A 20,502-nucleotide genomic window follows, 5' to 3' on the forward strand; every position below is an offset into this window, starting at 1 on the left:
GAAAAACAAGGCCCCAGGAATTGACAGAATATCAATTGAGATGTTTCAACAAATGGATACAGCACTGGAAGTGCTCACTCGTCTATGCCAAGAAATTTCCTGGCCAACTGACTGGAAGAGATCCATATTTATGTCTATTCCCAAGAAAGGTAATTCAACTGAATGCAGAAATTATCGAATAACGTCATTAATATTAAATAAAAAAAATATTACATGCAAGCAAAATTTTACTGAAGATCATTCCAAAGTGGCTCCAGCATTGTATCAGTAGGGAACTGCCAGAAATTCAGGCTGGATTCAGAAGAGGATGTGGAACCAGAGATATCATTGCTGATGTCAGATGGATCCTGGCTGAAAGCAGAGAATACCAGAAGGAGGTTTACCTGTGTTTTATTGACTATGCAAAGGCATTCAACTGTGTGGATCATAACAAATTATGGATAACTTTGAGAAGAATGGGAATTCCAGAACACTTAATTGTGCTCATGAGGAACCTTTACCTAGATCAAGAGGCAGTTGTTTGGACTGAACAAGGGGATACTGATTGGTTTAGGAAAGGTATGTGTTGGGGTTGTATCCTTTCACCATACCTATTCAATCTGTATGCTGAGCAAATAATCTGAGAAACTGGGCTATATGAAGAAGAATGGGGCACCAGGATTGGAGGAAGACTCATTTAACAACCTGCATTATGCAGATGAGACAATATTGCCTGCTGAAAGTGAAGAAGACTTGAAGCACTTATCTCAACATAAAGAAAGCAAAAATCCTCACAACTAGAGCAATAAGCAACATCATGATAAATGGAGAAAAGATTGAAGTTGTCAAGGATTTCGTTTTACTTGGATCCACAATCAACAGCCACAGAAGCAGCAGTCAAGAAATCAAAAGACGCATTGCATTGGGCAAATCTGCTGCAAAGGACCTCTTTAAAGTGTTGAAAAGCAAAGATGTGGCCTTGAAGACTAAGGTGCACCTGACCCAAGGTATTTTCAATCACATCATATGCATGTGAAAGCTGGACAATAAATAAGGATGACCAAAGAAAAATTGACACCTTTGAATTGTGCCATTGATGAAGAATAGTGAATATACCATGGACTGCCAAAAGAACAAACAAATCTGTCTTGGAAGAAGCACAACCAGAATGTTCCCTAGAAGCAAGGATGGTGAGACTGCATTTTACATACTTTGTTACTCTGCCTTATAGGGTCACTAAGAGTCGGAATCAACTCGATGGCAGCAGGTTTGGTTTTTAGTACAGGATTTCCAAGGAGCAGATGGTGGATTCGAACTGTCAACCTTTTGGTTAGCAACTGTGCTCCTAGCCACCTTAACCACTGCGCCACCAGAGCCCATATACATAACCAAAAAGCAAAGCAAACCCACTGCCGTCGAGTCGATTCCAACTCATAGCGACCCTATAGAAAGAGTAGAACTGTCCCATAGAGTTTCCAAGGAGCGCCTGGTGGATTCGAACTGCTGGCCTCTTGGTTAGCAGCCGTAGCACTTAACCACTATGCCACCAGGGTTTCCATACATATAACACATCTCTGCAAATGAAAGAGAGAGAAAGTAGAACATAAGAAAGAAAAAACAAGAGAAAATGCAAGACAGAGAAGAGGGCCTGGATTTCACATAGTGGGCTCTTCCATCATTTTTATCATCTCCAGAATAGTTGTCCATCCTTCCAGACCAATCTTCCAGATCACAGCCTTATGGGTTGTGAAGCTGGTCAGAGTGAATGGATCAGGTGTGCCTCACACAGTGCATTTAGCATGTGCAGCCACTCTTTCCAGCCGCTAGGGTCTCTTTAGTAAACCACTTTGTCAAGTGTGCTAGTCTGTCATTGCAGCAATAAACACTTAGAGCCTTTTCAATGTCGCCATCAGCTCCCTGCTCTGGGAACCACATATGCGGGCACTTCAGTTGGTTCTACAAACACACGCTGGTTGGAGAAAAAACAAAGTGAAAAACATTGTTTATTTTGCAAACAAGTGGTCAGAGGCTATATATTCTTCTAAATGTAGTTAATTATTTTCAAAATAAGTTGGCTGAATACAGCCTTTTGACACCTTCAAATCAGTCTTTGTGTATTGAAGTATTCTTTTATATTTTGGAGAAGAACATAAAACCTCTCCAAGGTCATGTGGGAAGCCCTGGTGGCTCAGGGGTTAAGAGCTATGGCTGCTAACCGAAAGGTTGGCAGTTCGAATCCATCAGTCGCTCCTTGGAAACCCTATGGGGCAATTCTATTCTGTCCTGTAGGGTCACTATAGAGTCGCTATAGGGTCAGAATGGACTTGACGGCAATGGATTTTGGTGGTTTTTTTTGGAAGGCCATGTGTGTTCTAGTGTCATCATCTCCTAACCTCAGTTCACACAAGGGGGTATTATGGAAGTTACTCCTATTATGTACATTCCTCCTCTGGTAACAGCTTATAGTAAAGAGTCTAGAAATTACGTTAATGCTTATGAACCACCATACTTTTGTATTTCAGATCATCAACCAGGCCCCTGGAATTACTTGAGAAATTTAAAGGAACTCCAGAAAGTACTAACTTAAATCAAGCTATGCAGTAGGTCAACTTGACTCCTTTAGGTTAACTCATTCATTCATCTATTCATTCATTTTTCCCTCTACACATAGCCTTCTCTCTTTCTTATTTGTAAAAGAAGAGAACTCTCTGGCTTTAATGTGGCATGCCACCTTTGGCAAATGAAGTAAGTTACAACCCCTGCCCATTACCTCCCTTAAGAATTATCTGTGGAACTGGATTAAACCAAAAGCAAAGAAGTTTCCTGAATACATCCAAATGCTTTGAAGGCCAGAGTAGCAGGGATGGGGGTCTAGGGACTATGGTTTCAGGGGACATCTAGGTCAATTGGCATGACAAAATGTGTTAGGAAAACGTTCTGCATCCCACTTTGGTGAGGGGCGTATGGGGTCTTTAAATGCTAGCAAACAGCCATTTAAGATACATCAATTGGTCTCAACCCACCTGGAGCAAAGGAGAATGAAGAACACTAAAGACACAAGGTAAATATGAGCTCAAGAGACAGAAAGGTCCACATAAACCAGAGATTATACCAGCCTGAGACTGAAAGAACTAGATGGTGCCTGGCTATAACTGATGACTGCCCTGACAGGGAACATAAAGGAGAATCACCGATGGAGCAGGAGAACAGTGGGATGAAGACCCCAAATTCTCACAAACAGACCAGACTTACTGGTCTGACTGAGACTGGAGGGACCCCAGAGGTCACGGTCCCCAGACCTTCTGTTAGCCCAAAACAGGTACCATCCCTAAAGCCAACTCTTCAGACAGGGATTGTCTGGACTATAAGATAGACAATGATGCTGATGAGGAGTGAACTTCGTGGCTCAAGTAGACACATGAAACTATGTGAGTAGCTCCTGCCTGGAGTTGAGATGAGAAGACAGAGGGGAACAAAAGCTGGTTGAATGGACACGGGGAATACAGGGTAGAGAGAGGGAGTATGCTGTCTCATTAGGGGGAGAGAAGCAAGGACTATGTAGCAAGGTGTGTATAAGTTTTTGTATGAGAGACTGACTTGATTTGTAAACTTTCACTTTAAGCACAATAAATTTAAAAAAAAAAGATTTATTTGTGGAATGGCCTCATTTCATATACACTTTTTTCCTCAGTGCCCATCAAAAGTAAGAAGAAATTACTTAAGACAAAAAGAAAAAAATACAACTTTACTAAATATATTCCAGGAAAAATGCAGTTGATTAAAGGCGCAACTTTCAAAATGGCGTGTGTTTTTACTATTTTGTAAAGCACTAAAAAATCAAAAAACCAAACCCAATGCCATGTGCCACTAAAGAACCTAATAAAAACATTTAGAAAGCATTTGTTTCAACATTTGTAGAACGTATGGTAGACTTACAAGTAACATCACTCCTTGTGAATTTCTTTTTTCCGAATAAAAGCTCCGGTGAGTATCAGGTTTCTGAGCTCTAGCACAGAATGCAGGATGTCAGGGACAGGAGAGAGGTAAGGATAGCTATGCTGACAGGGCACCGTAGAGCTCTACAGAGGAGATAAGCAGCTGTCATTGGGAAAGACTTTGAGGTAAATGACTTATCAAGTGTTATTAAAATTGCCTTTGAAGCAACGGATCAGCCAAGGGGAAAGCTGAAGAGAAAAGTGAGGAAACCAAGGTGAGGAGCAGATAATTACCCCAAAAGAAGAGCTCATTTTCATCTAATCTACTCCCTAATACTCATTGCTTCGGAAAAAAAAAAAAAAATTGCGGTCAAGTTGATGGCAGTCCTGTATGGGAACTGCCCCATAGGATTTCTAAGGAGCGGGTGGTAGATTTGAACTGCTGACCTTTTGGTTAGCAGCCAAGTTCTTAACCACTGCGCAAATTCCTCTCTACTTTGCCAAGTAAGCTGGTACATGATTACTTCTTGTGTCTCTTTCTCTACGTAACTTTCATCTATCATTTCCCATTCTGTTTACCACAAAGACCGCATTCCTAAAGCGTTCTCAATAGAAATAGAGTTGCCCAGACACATACCCAGCAATGCCCAAATCATTTTTAAGGCAGCGGAATCTGGCTCACTCTGTTCCATCCCCTAATCCCGGGCTCAGGAATTGGAAGGCAGGCCAGTGGCAACTCCACACACTGCCCTCTTTCCATGAACATGTTGGCAGTGTGCTTCGGTGAGCCAGAGTTCAAGTGCTGTTATGAGTCTCATTTCAAGCTCCTTGGCTAGCACGGAGTGTTTTAGAGACAAACACCTCATCAGCCTTGTAGACTTAGACAAACAAGCCTCTTGAGAATCACAGTGAATTTTTTTTTTCTTTTCTGAGTAGGTGTCCTCTCTGTCATTGTTTCAGTGAAGACTCTGGAAAGTGAGCCTCAAAACAAAAATGCAGAAACTCAAGCAGGTGAGGCTTGTTGAGTCAATGAAATGGCAGGAGTGCAGAAGGAACAATAATCTTAGGTTGACTCAAAGAAGAGTTGGTGCCATCCTCTCTTTTCTTCTCCTGCTTTACCTCACCTGGCTGAGATAGAAAAAAATGCTCAGCCCCCAGGCACCCTAGTCAATGGACTCATCATGGAAGTCCATATTGGTTGCCATATCCTTTTGCGAATGGAAACCCCACAGTATGATCCAATCAACCAAGCCCAGTCCATGAGGATCACTCTCCTCCACCTTCACCCTAGGACCTAACCTAATTTCTGATTCCAGATTTCAGCTTCCTCAAAACTGTGTTGGCTCTCACTAGGATGGCTAAGATTAAAAAAAAAAAAAAAGAACAGAGAATAACAAATGTTGGTGAGGATGTGGGGAAATTGGAACCCTTACTCATTGCTGGTGAGAATGCAAAATGGTACAGCTGTTGTGGAGAACAGTGTGGTAGATCCTCAAAAAACTAAAAATAGAGCTACTATATGACCCAGTAATTCCACTCTTAGACATATACCAAAAAGACTTGAAAGCAGAGACTCAGAGACTTGTACACCAATGTTCATTGCAGCACTATTCACAATCCCCAGATGATAGAAACAACCTAAATGCCTATCAATAGTTGAATGAACAAAATGTGATACATACATACAATGGCATACTGCTCAGCCAGTAGAAGAAATGAAGTTTTGATACATGCTACAATATAGACAAACTTCGAAAACATTACACTAAGTAAAATAAGTCAGATACAAAAGGACAAATATTATAAGATCCCATTTATATGAAATATCTAGAACAGGCAAATACAGAGAGACAAAAGTTTATACTGAGTGAAATAAGTCAATTACAAAAAGATAGATATTGCATGATCTCACTTATATAAAAGACAAGTAAAGGCAAATGTATAGAGAACAAAGTTTATTAGTGGCTACTGGGGCAAGAGGGACGCAGGAGGGGGAGGTTAACGGTGATGGAAATATCACATTGATTAAGGATAGGGGTGCACAGTAGATTATTATAATTGCTGACAATAAGTTGTATACCTATAAAAAGTTGAATTGGCAAAAGTTGTGTGATAGATATGTTTACAACAATGCCAAAAAAAAAAAGAGTAGCTGCTCAGACTGTTTATATACAACTAAAAACCTCATGGGATTAGGTTTCTTGGTTTGGAGGTTTAGGGTCATGGTTTCATGGGACATCCCAGTTAATTGGCCTAATAACATGTTTACTGCCTTTGTTCTAGCTCCTGGGGTCTTAAAAGCTTGCAAGTGGCCACCCAAGGTAAAACAATTCATCTCTGTTTGTCTGGGGCGAGAGAGGAAGAAGGAGAGTCAGGAATAGGAGGAGGATATGGAATATGTGGCTGATTGCCTCCATGAACAACTGCCTCCTTTGCCATGAGACCAGAAAAATGGGTAGTGCACACAGTTACCATTACTGAACATTTTGATCAAAGATTCTATAGAAGAATTCTAATCAAAAGGGGGAAAATGCAGAACAGAATTGCAAATTCTCATGGACTTCAGACTTCCTGGAGCCAAGGTGGCTGATGAGCCCCTGAAACTATCACCTTAAGATAATCTTTAAACCTTAAACCAAACATATCCCCTAAGTCTTTAAATCAAATAGTAGTTTAGTTTAATTAGTAAAGATTTCAGCAATGTGTTCTTTTAAAGATCTAAATGTGATCAAATTGACAACAGAAACTCAAAAGATTAGCTAGGAATCTTTGAGGGCAGTGAATTTATGTTAACGAGGGAGGAACAACTCAGAAAATGAGGGTGAGAAGGGTTACATCACTCGAAGAATTTAATCAATGTCGCTAAGTGGTACATACGTAGAAATTGTTTAATTGATTATGTTTTGCTGTGTATAGTCTCAACGACAACAAAATAAATTATATAAAAAATGTGCTGAGATTTTAACAAGCTCCCTCTGAAAAAACGAACAAACAAAATCCAGTCGTCATCCCATATTAATTCCATGTTAATGCCCCAAGGGCCTTCTCCGAAAAGTTGAACCAGGTCATCTATTCAATGGATATGATATGCAAGGACAGAGAAAAAGCACACTTTAATTAAAATGGATTCTTTAGTACTTCTTGGTTACAAAAATATTCTAATTATTATTTAGTAAAATTTCTAGGGGATCAGCAGTTGCCTCAGGTATCATGAACTGGGCCTATTTCTTCACCACTGGAGTTGTGAAAAATATCCTGCTCTCTTACTCTTTATCAATGATCAAAGCCAACTCTTGCCTCTTTGTCCAGCTCATGAATTTGACCTTAATCAAACAATAACTGGTTACTACAACCTCATAACCTAATTTTAGACTTTTAAGAAGCTATGCTGTCTTATCAATTTGACCCTCAGCTTCAGTACTTTTCTGTAGACTGCTCAAGTGTAGTTCTTAAAACCTCCGTTCCCACTGCAGACTAAAATGTACAACTTTTTACTATGTCTCTCTACCTGGCTTCACAGTGACTGATCTAGTCTGCCTCACCACTGTCTTAACTAGCATTTAGTGCTTTAGAGGCATTTTTGTTGCATTTCCAATATCCATCCCCCATCTTCCTCCTATCTTCCAGAATTCATTTTCCTTCTCATAGATGTGTGACTGTGGGAACACAGGGTAAGTTCTGTTTGGTCCAAGCCAACTTCAGAATCAAATTTCCCTTGGTATAATTATCTTAGACATGGACACAAAATGTAATTCTGGCCAATGAGGAAAGTGTGCAAAGGGGCTTCTGGGAAGATTTGTAAAGAGCAGTGTAAAAATAGATGACCTCTGGACATTGTCAGGACTAGACGTGATGCCTGGAGCTACTGCAGCCATCTTAGAGCCATGAAATGAACTGGATCTGTGCTATACAATATGACAGCCACAGGTGGCTACTGAGCACTTGAAATGTTAGTCCAAATTGAGAAGTGGTGTATCAAAGATTTAATTAATAATTATTTGTATTGATTATATGTTGAAGTGATAAATATTTTAGATATATTGGGCTAAATAAAATATATCATTGGAATTAATTTCACCAGTTTCTCTTTACCTTTTTTAATGGGGCCGCTAGAAAAATTTAAATTTTATATGAGGCTCACATTATATTTCTATTGGACAGCACTACACCAGCCCTGGTCATGCAGTGGTTAAGAGCTCAGCTGCTATCCAAATGGTTGGCATTTTGAATTCACCAGCCACTCCTTGGAAACTCTATGGGGCAGTTCTACTCTGTCCTACGGGGTCACTATGAGTCGGAATCGATGCCACAGTAACAGGTTTATACTAGACTTAGGACACTGTCTAAATGCTCAAGATGGCAGAAACTAAATATGAAAAACAGTCCTAGATGATGTCATTGAGCTGGTGAATTAACCAACCTAGAGACTTTATTTACAACCCTGGAGATGTCCTAACTCAGGACTTCTGATAGAAAGCCTCTCTTGTAATTTAAGCCGTTGTGAGTTGAGTTTTCTAGGACTTACAGCGGAAAGCATCTCCACACAATGCCCCATCCGTCATTACCTTTACAGGCCACTTTGTCTGTATCACTCTCACAGATACAATCAGCTGCACACTGAGACACAAGGCTCTAACCTTACTATGGACAAAGCCCTGAAGTCAATGGAAAAAGCATGGAGTTGAGAACCTAAAACCTTGTTTCCTCATTTTCAAAATGGGGATGATGACAACACCTGCTTCACAGGAATACTGTCGATATTGTCACATAGGTGCAAAATAAATGTTTGTGATATTGAAATTAATTGTGCTTCATAAATTATAAACCTCTGCCCAAACTTAGGAAGCCCCGGTGGTGCAGTGGTTAAGAGCTAACCAAAAGGTTGGCAATTCAAATCCACCAGGCTCTCCTTGGAAACTCTATGGGGCAGGCCTATTTTGTCCTTTACGGTCGCTAACGGCAATGGGCCGTTTCAGGTTTTACCCAGACCTGTATACTCTCTTGTCCAAAAGAGGACATAATAAGAGCAAGCGGTAAACTTTTTTTTTTTAAATTAACATTTATTGTGCTTTAAGTGAAAGTTTTACATATCAGGTCAGTCCCTTATTCAAAAATTTACATACACCTTGTTATACACTCCTAAATGCTCTCCCTCTAATGAGATAGCACAGTTCTTCCCTCCACTCTCTCTCCTTGTGTCCATTTAGGTAGCTTCTGGCCCCCTCTGCCCTCTCATTTCCCCTCCACACAGAAGATGCCAACATAGTCACATATGTCTACTTGATCCAAGAAGCTCGTTCTTCTCCAGTATCATTTTCCATCCCATATTCCAGTCCAATCCCTGTCTGAAGAGTTGGCTTATGGGAATGGTTCCTGTCTTGGGCTAACAGAAGATATGGGGACCATGGCCTCCAGGGTTCTTCTAGTCCCAGTCTGACCATTAAGTCTGGTCTTTTATGAGAATTTGGGGTCTGCATCCTGCTGCTCTCCTTTTCCCTCAGATGTTCTCTGTTGTGTTCCCTGTCAGGGCAGTCACCAGTTGTGGCCAGGCACCATCTAGTTCTTCAGGTCTCTCAGGCTGATGTAGTCTCTGGTTTATGTGATCCTTTCTGTCTCTTAGGCTCATAATTGCCTTGTGTCTTTGGTGTTCTTCATTCTCCTTTGCTCCAGGTGGATTGAGACCAATTAATGCATCTTAGATGGCTGCTTGCTAGCTTTTAAGACCCCAGGCACCTCTCTCCAAAGTGGGATACGGAATGTTTTCTTAATAGATTTTATTATGCCAATTGACTTAGATGTCCCCTGAAAGCATGGTCCTCAAACTCCTGCCCCTGCAGCAAACATTTTTCACCAAAGACTTTAAGTGAATTTTTTAAAAAAAATTTTATTGCAACTAAAACCCATTGCCATCAAGTTGATTCCAGTTCATAGCTACAGTAAATAATGGTTTTTTGGTGGTTTTTTGGCCACTGGTGGTATAAAGCTGTAGCCAATATTGTAAATTTTAAAGAGTAAATTGACTCCATTTATAAGTCAACCTACATTTTTTCTGATTTGTGTTTTGTCCCAGAGTCATTTGAGTTGACCTTCCTCCTGTGGCGGCATTACCCACAGCCTGCTGCTGAAGCAACTACTCACTGGTCAAAATCACCTCCGCCCCATAAACCCCAGTAGCTGGGACTGCAAGTTAGCTGTAGTTGGCCAAAGGGAACAGGGTCCATGGAGGTGGCATCACAATTAAATGGAAGTGCGCCTTCTTGTAATTTTTTAAGTTTAAAGAATCAACTCATATCCCCAATCAATGGAATATACTTTGATCCAACATTTTCACAATCCCTACTGTTCACACTCAGCTGTTAATCGAAGGGTTGAAGATTTGAGTCCACCCAGAGGTGCCTGAGAAGAAAGGCCTCGCTATCTACTTTCCAAAAATCAGTGAATAAAAACCGTAGGGACAGAGAACCCCTGAGGGAGCAGGAGAACAGTGGGATGCAGACCCCAAATTCTCATAAAAAGACCAGGCTTAATGGTCTGACTGAGACTAGAAGGACCCCAGTGGTCATGGCCCCCAGACCTTCTGGTGGCCCAGGACAGAAACCATCCCCAAAGCCGACCCTTCAGACAGGGATTGGACTGGACTATGGGATAGAAAAATATGCTGGTGAAGAAGGAGCTTCTTGGATCAAGTAGACACTTGAGACTATGTTGGCATCTCCTATCTGGAGGGCAGATGAGAGGGCAGAGGAGGTTAGAAGCTGGTGGAGTAGACACGAAAAGGGAGAATGGAGGGAAGGAGCAGGCTGTCTCATTAGGGGGAGAGCAATTAGGAGTGTATAGCAAGATGTATATAAATTTTTGTGTGAGAGACTGACTTGCTTTGTAAACTTTCACTTAAAGCACAAAAAATTAAAAAAATTAAAAAACCCCTAGGGAGCATAGTTCTACTCTGACACACATGGGGTCGCCATGAGTCAGAATCGACTGCACAGCAAATGGTTGTTGTTTGTTTTACTGTGCATTACAGATTCCCCTATTTTGTGGGTTTTCCAATATCAAGCATGCATTCTTTTTATTCCTCCCTCCATCCCTTTATTTTTTTAGAAATTTCAAGGCATGACTGTCTTAGGTTCAGGAAATCCCCTAAGAAATGACAACAGATAAGAACAAAGACTCTGTTCGTAACAGAGAAGGTTTTCTGTTTTCATTCTCCAAATTATTTTTTTCCCAATATGGTCTCAGTGTTTCTCTTCAGCTTTCATAGATGCCCAGCATTGCTGGGGCACAGTGGCATCTGGCTGCCAGTTATAAAAACAAAGTCATGAAAGCTTCCCGTGTTTGCATTCCAAGTTCAAATACCCACAGGGAATTCTCAATACTTATTTTTATTTTACAAAGATGTTTCAAGCTGCCAGAATGCCAAGTTGTCTACTCTTCAGAAGACGCAGAAGAGAGAATAGTGGTGTTAAGTAATTGTCATGGATTGAATTGAATTGTGTCCCCCAGAAAATATGTGTCAACTTGATTAGGCCACAATTCCCAGTACTGTGTGGTTGTCCTCCATTTTGTGATTGTGATGTTATGCTAAAGAGGATTAGGGTGGGATTGTAACACCACCCTTACTCAGGTCACCTCCCTAATCCAGTGTAAGGAGAGTTTCCCTCAGATCGGGCCTGCACCACCTTTTACCTCTCAAGAGATAAAAGGAAAGGGAAGCAAGCAGAGAGTTGGGGACCTCATACCACCAAAAAAGCAGCACCAGGAGCAGAGCGTGTCCTTTGGACCCGGGGTCCCTGTGCCTGAGAAGCTCCTTGACCAGGGGAAGATTGAGGACAAGGACCTTCTTCCAGAGCCAACAAAGAGAGAAAGGCTCCCCCTGGAGCTGACGCCCTGAATTTGAACTTGTAACCTACTAGACTGTGAGAAAATAAATTTCTCTTTGTTAAAGCCATCCACTTGTGGTATTTCTGTTATAGCAGCACCAGATGACTAAGACAGTAATATTTATTGAGAGTAGATGGGGTTTTGGGAACTGTGCTAGGCTCTCACTCACATACATTAGCTCTAATCCTCAGACCAAGCCTGCAGAGAAGGTCTTATTACCTCCACGTGGCACAAAAGGAGGTAGAGAAAGAAAAGTTAAGGAGCTTGCCCAAGAACACAGCTGGCAAGAAATAGAACCAAGATTCTATCCCAGACACCAAAGTCTCCCTTCCTTCTTTTTCACCATAACATTACTACTTAATGTGTTTCACTTTATCAACTAAACAAAAGCTAACCCCAATACCCACTCTTGTCATATTCATGAGGAAAGCTTATTGCAGTCACTGGTAATTGCTCTTATTATTTGAAAAATTATTATAAGAATATCCTCTCTATTCCTGTTTAGCATGATAATCTGCAGATATCTGAGGAGCTCTTGAGAAACCCTAGATTTAACAGGATAGGGAGAGAACACCATCTTCCATGCTGGTTGGAAAAATAAAAATTTAGAAATAAATCTCTGCTTCATTGAATTCAGCAGCTAGCACTAGCAGGTAAACAGCAGAGGTCAACAAGCTGTGGCTCTTGGGTCAGATCTAGAGCGCTGCCTGTTTTTGTACAAGCCAACTGCTAAGAATGATTTTTACAATTTTGAATGGTTAAAAAAAAAATCAAAAAAAGAATACTGTTTTAAGATTCAGGAAAATTCCAATTTCAGTGTCCATAAACAAAATTTTATTGAAACACAGCCATGCTCATTCATTTACGCCTTGTTTATAGTTTTGCACTACAATGGTAGAGCTGAGCAGTTGTGACAGAGATGGTGGAGCCCACAAAGCCAAAAATATTTATTAGCTGGTCCTTTACAGAAAAAGACTGCCCATCCCTGGTATACAAATCACTATGGAAGAATCTATAAAGGTTACCAAGATAGGACACAGACTTTGCCCTCAAGAAAAGAGAAGCCTAGGAGGGGGATAGGACATATAAGATTATCTAAGTACAGGGCACAGCAAGATTAGTGTCATAAGAGTTGCTTGAGCTCAGTGAATACTCGAAGAGAAGAGATAAAATGGCACCGAGGTTGAGCATGTTCTCTGTTTAATGCCATCCTTATCTTGGTTTATTTGGTAACTGAAAACCAGGCTTAATGCACACTAGGTCCCTTTTGTCTTTTTTTACACACCCACACACACGCATACACGCACACAAAATCAAAAAAATATTTTTCAGGATGACTTTATTTTCAAAATTGTGTTTTAATGAAGCTCCAAAATATACCACTTGAACCAAAGTCATATGCATGAAACTCTCATACATCTTCCATGAATTTTGGAGCTCGAAAAGACAAAAAAAAAAAAAAAGTTGCCACCAAGTCAATTCTCGCTCACGGCGACCCATGTGTGTCAGAGTAGAACTGTGCTCACTAGGTTTTTCAAAGACTGATTTTTTGAAAGTAGATCACCAAGCCTTTCTTCCAAGGTACCTCTGAGTGGACTGGAACCTCAAACCTTTTGATTAGAAGCCAATGGTGGTATTAGATGGTGGACAACTACTTTTTTGATTTTTCTATATGTTTTATACTTTTTGTAACATATATAAATATATATATTTTTAAATATTTTTACATTTAAAAGGCTAAACAGGCATTGGTGGATCAGTGGTTATCAAAGACTGAATTATGTCCCTCCCAAAAAGTGTGTACCAACTTGGTTAGGCTATGATTCCCAGTATTCTGTGGTTGTCCTCCATTTTGTGATTGTAATTTTATGTTAAAGAGGATTAGGGTGGGATTGTAACACTCTTACCAGGTCACATCCCTGATCCAATGCATAAGAGATAAAAGGAAAGGGAAGTAAGCAGAGAGTTGGGGACCTCATACCACCAAGAAAGCAGCACTGGGAGCAGAACATGTCCTTCAGACCTGAGGTTCCTGTGTTGAGATGCTCCCAGACCAAGGGAAGACTGATGCATCACAAGGACCTTCCTCCAGAGCCGACAGAGTGAGAAAGCCTTCCCCTGGAGCTGACACCCTGATCTTGGTCTTCTAGCCTACTAGATTGTGAGAAAATTAATTCCTCTTTGTTAAACCACCCACTTGTGTTACTTCTGTTATAGCAGCACTAGATGACTAAGACAGTGGTAGAATTCTCAGCTTCCATGCTGCAGATCTGGGTTCAGTTTCTAGCCAAGGCACCTCATGTGAGCCACCACCCACCTGTCAGTGGAGGCTTGCATGTTACTATGATGCTAAAGAGATTTCAATGGGCCTTCCAGACCAAGACAGACTAGGAAGAAAGGCTGGCTAACCTACTTCTGAAAAATCAGCCAAGGAAAACCCTGTAGATCACAATGGTCTGATCCTGTTGTGCATGGGGTCATCATAAGTTGGGGCCCGACTCAATAGCAACTAACCGCAACAAAGGCTTGAAAGGAAAAAGTCACCCGTCACTCCCCGTTAGAGTTGCACTGCTGTCTGCATGCAGTAAACGTTCTCTGCTATCTGCACACAGTAGAACATTAAGAACATAGCACTTGACAGAAAAAAAAAAAAAAAAGGCTCTCTCCTCCCCTCAGCATTCCCTGTCCATTCTGGGCTGGGCCTGCCTAGAGAAGCCAATTCCTATGACTTACATTCTTAGGATTTTTGGAGAATGAAAATGATACATGGACCTCTAGTGGGCCTTTGCCTCCTTGTTCCCCCGGGGGATTGCTGCTCTTCAAGGTTGCTAAACCAAACTAAACCCATTGCTGTCAAGTTGATTCTGACTCACAGCAACCCTATAGGACAGAGTAGAACTGCCCCATAGGGTTTTTCCAAGGAGTGTTTGTGATGTGAACCCATGATTGTCATCTCCCCTTCCTCTATCTAGTAAGACCAGTTTCCTTCATTTCATCTGAATACAGGTATAACTAATAGAGAGCATAGGTCAATGACTAGAGTTTGCTCCCTGCTTCAGTTATGTTTCCTGTCAAATTTCTACTGCGACGTCTCTTTCTCGTGATGTGATTCCTGGAAGTAGGTTGTTCTTGTTAGGAGCCGTGGAGTCGGTTCCGACTCATAGTGACCCATGTACAACAGAACGGAACACTGCCTGGTCCTGCGCCAACCTCACAATTCTTGCTATGTTTGAACCCATTGTTGCAGCCTCTGTGTCAGTTTGTCTACTGTGGTGGCTTTTGTCTTGCTGTGATGCTGGAAGCTATGCCACCGATATTTCAAATGCCAGCAGGGTCGCCCATGGTGAACAGGGTTCAGCAGAGCTTCCAGACTAAGACAGACAGGAAAGAAGGACCTGGCGATCTACTTCTGAAAAAATTGGCCAGTGAAAACCTTACAAATAGCAACAGAAGTAGGTTACACCCTCCATTTTACCCTGTCATGCCACCCTCTCCTTCTTAACACCAGACATAGTCATAAGGCTTTAACCAGAATGTTAACTAGCACTAAGAGAAGTCTCTAGCCCTCAAAGGAGAGGCAACACACCAAAGAGTTACGGAACCCAGGCCTCTCATTCACTGGCTGCCTACACTGTTTGGGGCAGTTTATTTAACCTGTGAGTCTATCTCCTTGCCAAAAAAAAAGAAAGTAGTAATGGTACCCACAGTTGTTACGGGTATTATCATATGAGCATGAAAACTCTGAAGAGTGATGCTGGATTATACAAAGCGATCAAGAAATGTAAGGAAGAAGGAGGAGCTATTGGAAAGCTTGTGCACCAGAAATTGAAGTATAAAGTGGTATTGTTATTCTCTGCAAAACAGTTTATCATGTACTGTGGGGAAATGTAAAGAAATGTAAGATATGACCCTTGCCCTCAAGCAGCTTGCAGTCTCACAGAGGAGTCAACATGTGTTCGTGTTAAAAATGAAGGAATCATAGGAGGCAGTCTTAAATTCAAGCGCACGGGGTAGACCAGGGTACCAGAGGACATCAGGAGGGGTCCAGCGATCCACAGAAAGATTACGTGCGCTCGGCCCAGAATACAGAACTGGGATCAATCCGTGAACCCAGGAACACTCCAGAAGGCCTCCCTGGAATCCCAACCATCCAAACACTACCTACTAGGCGGAGGAGGTCCCCTTTTTTCCGAGAAGATATTTAAAGGGCTATTATCCAAATTGTTTACACTAAAAAGAGCCATAAAAACTTGTCTCAATAAAACTCCTTAAATACAAAAATATTTAGTATGCCCAGTCTGGCTCCTCCTGTCTTTTTTTTTTTTTTTTTTTTGTCAAATGCTCAACGTAGAGTACAATTTAGTTCTCCATTAAAAAAAAAACTTCTTCGGTTCTGTTTTGGTTTGTGGGTTTTTGTTGTCATTTCTTCCTAAAGCGCTGTTTCCTCACATTTGCATCCCCCAGCCTTTTTAATGTGATATTGCGTTTAAACTGCCTTTTAATTGTATGTGCTGCCTTGGCAGAACATGACTGATGCACTCGCGTTAATGAGGGCTCCAGTCAGCAGCCCGTGCCAGCTGGAAACTGAGAAACAAGCGTAAATTATTCTGTCATCAATCAGCTCGAAAATGTTTGAATCACTAATTAGTTTGCAATTTGGGTGACAGTTTATCTGACGCAGGCGGTGTCAGAAACTTCAGATCCGAGATGAATAATTTGCCAGGAACAAGCGCTGATTCCCCGCTTTTAAATACATGAAGGTTTCTGTGCGTGTTGAAAGGTGGCTCAGTAGTCTTCATTAACTTCCAACTGGGACTATGTAAATCAGGAATCAGTGTGAGCCTCTTCAGGCTGCGTTGGTTTAGCAGATGATATTTAGAACAAGAAAGCCTCTTTTTTTTTTAATTAATAATTCATAAACTGATAGACAAGGATGTTTGGGCTTTAGCAGCTTAAAAAAAGAAAATCACAATGGTTTTCAAAAAAAAAGCCATCACCCCCCTTTTTCATGAAAATGAGTCGCGCTGTGTCTTGCTGTTTAACTGATTTATGCTCTTCCGCCGTCACGTGACTGGAATGTTAACTGAGGAGTGATTATTAGCCCTTGTCCTTTCCAGCAGGATCTTTATTGGGGTTTTATTAAATGGCCGGCTTATGTTTCTGTTTAAAGGAAAAGGTATGTAGACTAGGGTGAAGGCAAGAGAGAAAGACTAGCAGTAACATTTAAAAAAAAAAAAAAAAAAAAATTTTTTGTCTAAAATCTTCATAAAAATCTATGATTTATCCAGTTAAGGGTGCTTGAATGGCCCCGGGTTATTTGAATCAAAGGAGCAGACCTGGATAATGGCTCCCTGCATTGACTGTGATGGGAGGGGGTGTTATCTGTGGGATACTTCAGGATTATGGTGTGATTTGGATCTGTGGCTCCATTATCCCTGCATTTAGTGGCCACACACTGCTATACAGAAGTTGGAGGATAAAGAGAGTTGTCACCTCTCAAAATTTGTTTACAGGAGGTCAAGTCAGGCCACCCTGTCAGCTGTAATAGACCTAGTAAGCTGGGCTGGCAAAAGCAATGCTGTTCACTTCTAGAGTGGAGAAAGGGTAGAAAGAAAGGTGACCAATTAGGGCAACTGAGTGTTCTTAAAGTTGACTCTGGCTCATGGCAACCCCATGTGTGTCACAGTAGAGCTCTGCTCCACAGGGTAGATTGCCAGACATTTCTTACAAGGCGTATTCAAATTTCAACCTTTCGCTAGCAGCCGGGCATGTTAATTGTTTGCACCACTCAGGAACTCCAGAAAAACAGATGAGTATAGAATATTCCATGCCCCCTTGATAGCCAGCTACCGGGATGAGTGCAGCCTCTACAGAGAGAAGGCAGAGGCTTAAAGTGTCTCAGTAATGAGAGAGTGGGGCAGGGAACATGGAGCAGTGGGCAGTGCAGGCACCGCACACTGCCTGATTCTGTGTTAAGATTTCAAAATCCAGGAAGGGAAAGACAAGTGAGAGGCACTGAGCTAAAAGCTCTGAGTGCATCACTTTTCCTCTGAAAATTCATTTTTCAGGGCATTCCTTGACCATTTCCTACAGCCCCAAAGTCATTTTGGTCAACAATCCTCTTCACAGAATTTTAGTTCACCCTCTCTCCACCACTGCCCTTGCCCGGGTTTGGGCCAAGCCATCTCTCTCCTGGATTGGAGAAGTAAGCTCCTAATCAAGACCCCTCCCTTTAGTCTCTTTTTCCCTTCCCCACTCACACTGCATCCAATTTCAGTCCATCTGAACTCATTCCTCAAGTATGGGCAGATGAATGGCGAGGAAGAAGGAAACCATATTTGTCAAGGGCAGTGAAAATAATGAAAGATAAAAAGTCCAGAATTCCCAGAGCATGTTGAGAGAACAGTGAAAAAAACAATCTGACTAAAGATTACTGTTAAGACATAAGGTATTTAGGCTGAGGGATAGACTTTTATCCTGTGGGTAATAAGAAGTAACTCAAAATTTTCAAATAAGGAAGTAATATGATGAAATTAGTTAAGTAAGGTATACAATGTCTGTGAGGAGACCTGGTGGCGCTCCTCCTCATCTCTAATTTGACTAAAACTATTATGATTCTGTGCCTTACAGTTGGCTTATTAAGGAAGGAAAGTCCCTCATTCCACTAAGGGAGCATTTTAAGAATGACTTTGTAAAACCGTAAATATAAAAAGCTCATGAGACAAGCTGAGGGCTGGGAGAAAATATTTGAAAACTACATATCTGACAAAGGACTAGTATCCAGAATATGTAAAGAACTCTCAAAATTCAGCAGGAAAAAACCAAACAATTCAATTACAAAATGAGCAAAAGACACAAAGAGACACTTTACTGAAGAGGATACTCAGATTGCAAATTGTTGTTGTTGTTGTCAGGTGCCATCGAGTCGGTTCTAACTCATAGCGACCCTATGTACAACAGAATGAAACACTGTCTGGTCCTGTGCCATCCTCGAAATTGTTGCTATGTTGGAGCCCATTGTTGCTTTGAGACCCTTGAAAAAGGGTCTTTCTCTTTTTCGCTGACCCTCTGCTTTACCAAGCATGATGTCCTTCTCCAGGGACTGGTCCCTCCTGATAACACGTCCAAAGTCCATGAGAGAAACTCTCGCCATCTTTCGTCCAAGGAGCACTCTTGCTATACTTCTTCCAAGACAGACTTGTTCGTTCGTCTGGCGATCCACGGTATATTCAATAATCTTCACAAATGCCATAATTCAAAGGTATCAATTCACATGAAAAGATGTTCAACATCATTAGCCATTCGGGAAATACAAGTTAAAACCACAGTGAGGTATCACTACACACTTATCAGCAAGGCCAAAATACAAAATAATAGCGTCACCAAATGCTGGCAACAGTACAAAGAAACCAGATCACTCGTACATTACTGGTGGAATATAAAATAGTACAGCCACTATGGCAATGAGCGTGGCAATTTCTCACAAAACTAAACACAAAACTACCATATAATCCAACAATTATACTCTTGGGCATATTGACTAAAGAAATGAAAACATATGTTCACTCAAAAACTTGTACATGAATGTTGAAAACAGCTTATTTGTAATAGCAAAAAAAAAAAAACCGGAAAGAAGTCAGATGTCAGTCAATGGGTAAATGGTTAAATAGGATACCACGGAATATTCCTCTATAACAAAAAGGAACAGACTATTGGTACACCCAACAACGTGGATGAATCTCAAGGAAATGACGCTAAGTTGAAAAAGTTAACTAATCCCTAAAAGTTATATACTGTGAGATCCCATTTTATGTAACATTCTTGAAACGACAAAAGCATAGAAGTGGAGAACAGACTGCTAAGTTTCTAGGTTTTAGAAGTGTGGGTGGGAGAAAGGTGAATGGGGTTATAAAGACAACGCAAGGGACGCTTGTGGTGATGGAAATGTTTCTGTATTTTGATTGTGGTGGTGGATACACCAGCCTACAAACATGATAAAATTGCATAGAAATAACACATACACACAGCAATCACAAATAAAATGTAAAAAGTGTTCTGTTGGGAAAATGCCGTTTTTATGAAAGCATATGGAAAACCTGGTGGTGTAGTGGTTGAGAGTTCTGCTACTAACCAAAAGGTCGGCAGTTCAAATCCACCAGGTGCTACTTGGAAACCCTAGGGAGCAGTTCTACTCTATCCTATATGGTCGATATGAATTGGAATTGACTTGACGGTAAGGGTAATAATATTAATATGAGAGCATATAGCAGTGAAAGCTTCCTGGTGGAAGGTTAAGCTACTGCGTGATGGCTAATGAGAAGCCAGATGAGAGAAGAGGAGGGGAAAGAGGCAGAGCTGTATGTATTGGATCAATAAATTTGTGTGTGTCTGTGGTGAGGGCAACCGTATCAAAGAAATGGGGAATTCTGGGTTTGGATGAGACCACAGGATACAACCAATGTAAAGAAATAGGGGCCTTGGGAAGGAGACGCAGAGTCTAGATGCCCTATAAAAGCGCATACTGGCTCTGTAATGATGCTTAGGAGTGGAGTGGCAGTATCAGAAGGGACCTCAATAAAAGAAAACGTGCTCTTTCTCCACCGTTTAGCCTAAATCCCTGGTTGTGTATTTTCATCTCTTGGGGTACATCTTTTTGAAGGTCAGTTCTGATTTTTAATCTTATCCAGCACAGCTTGCTTCAACCTCC

Source organism: Elephas maximus, chromosome 9 (genome assembly GCF_024166365.1).
Source record: "Elephas maximus indicus isolate mEleMax1 chromosome 9, mEleMax1 primary haplotype, whole genome shotgun sequence".
NCBI classification, from domain to species: Eukaryota; Metazoa; Chordata; class Mammalia; order Proboscidea; family Elephantidae; genus Elephas; species Elephas maximus.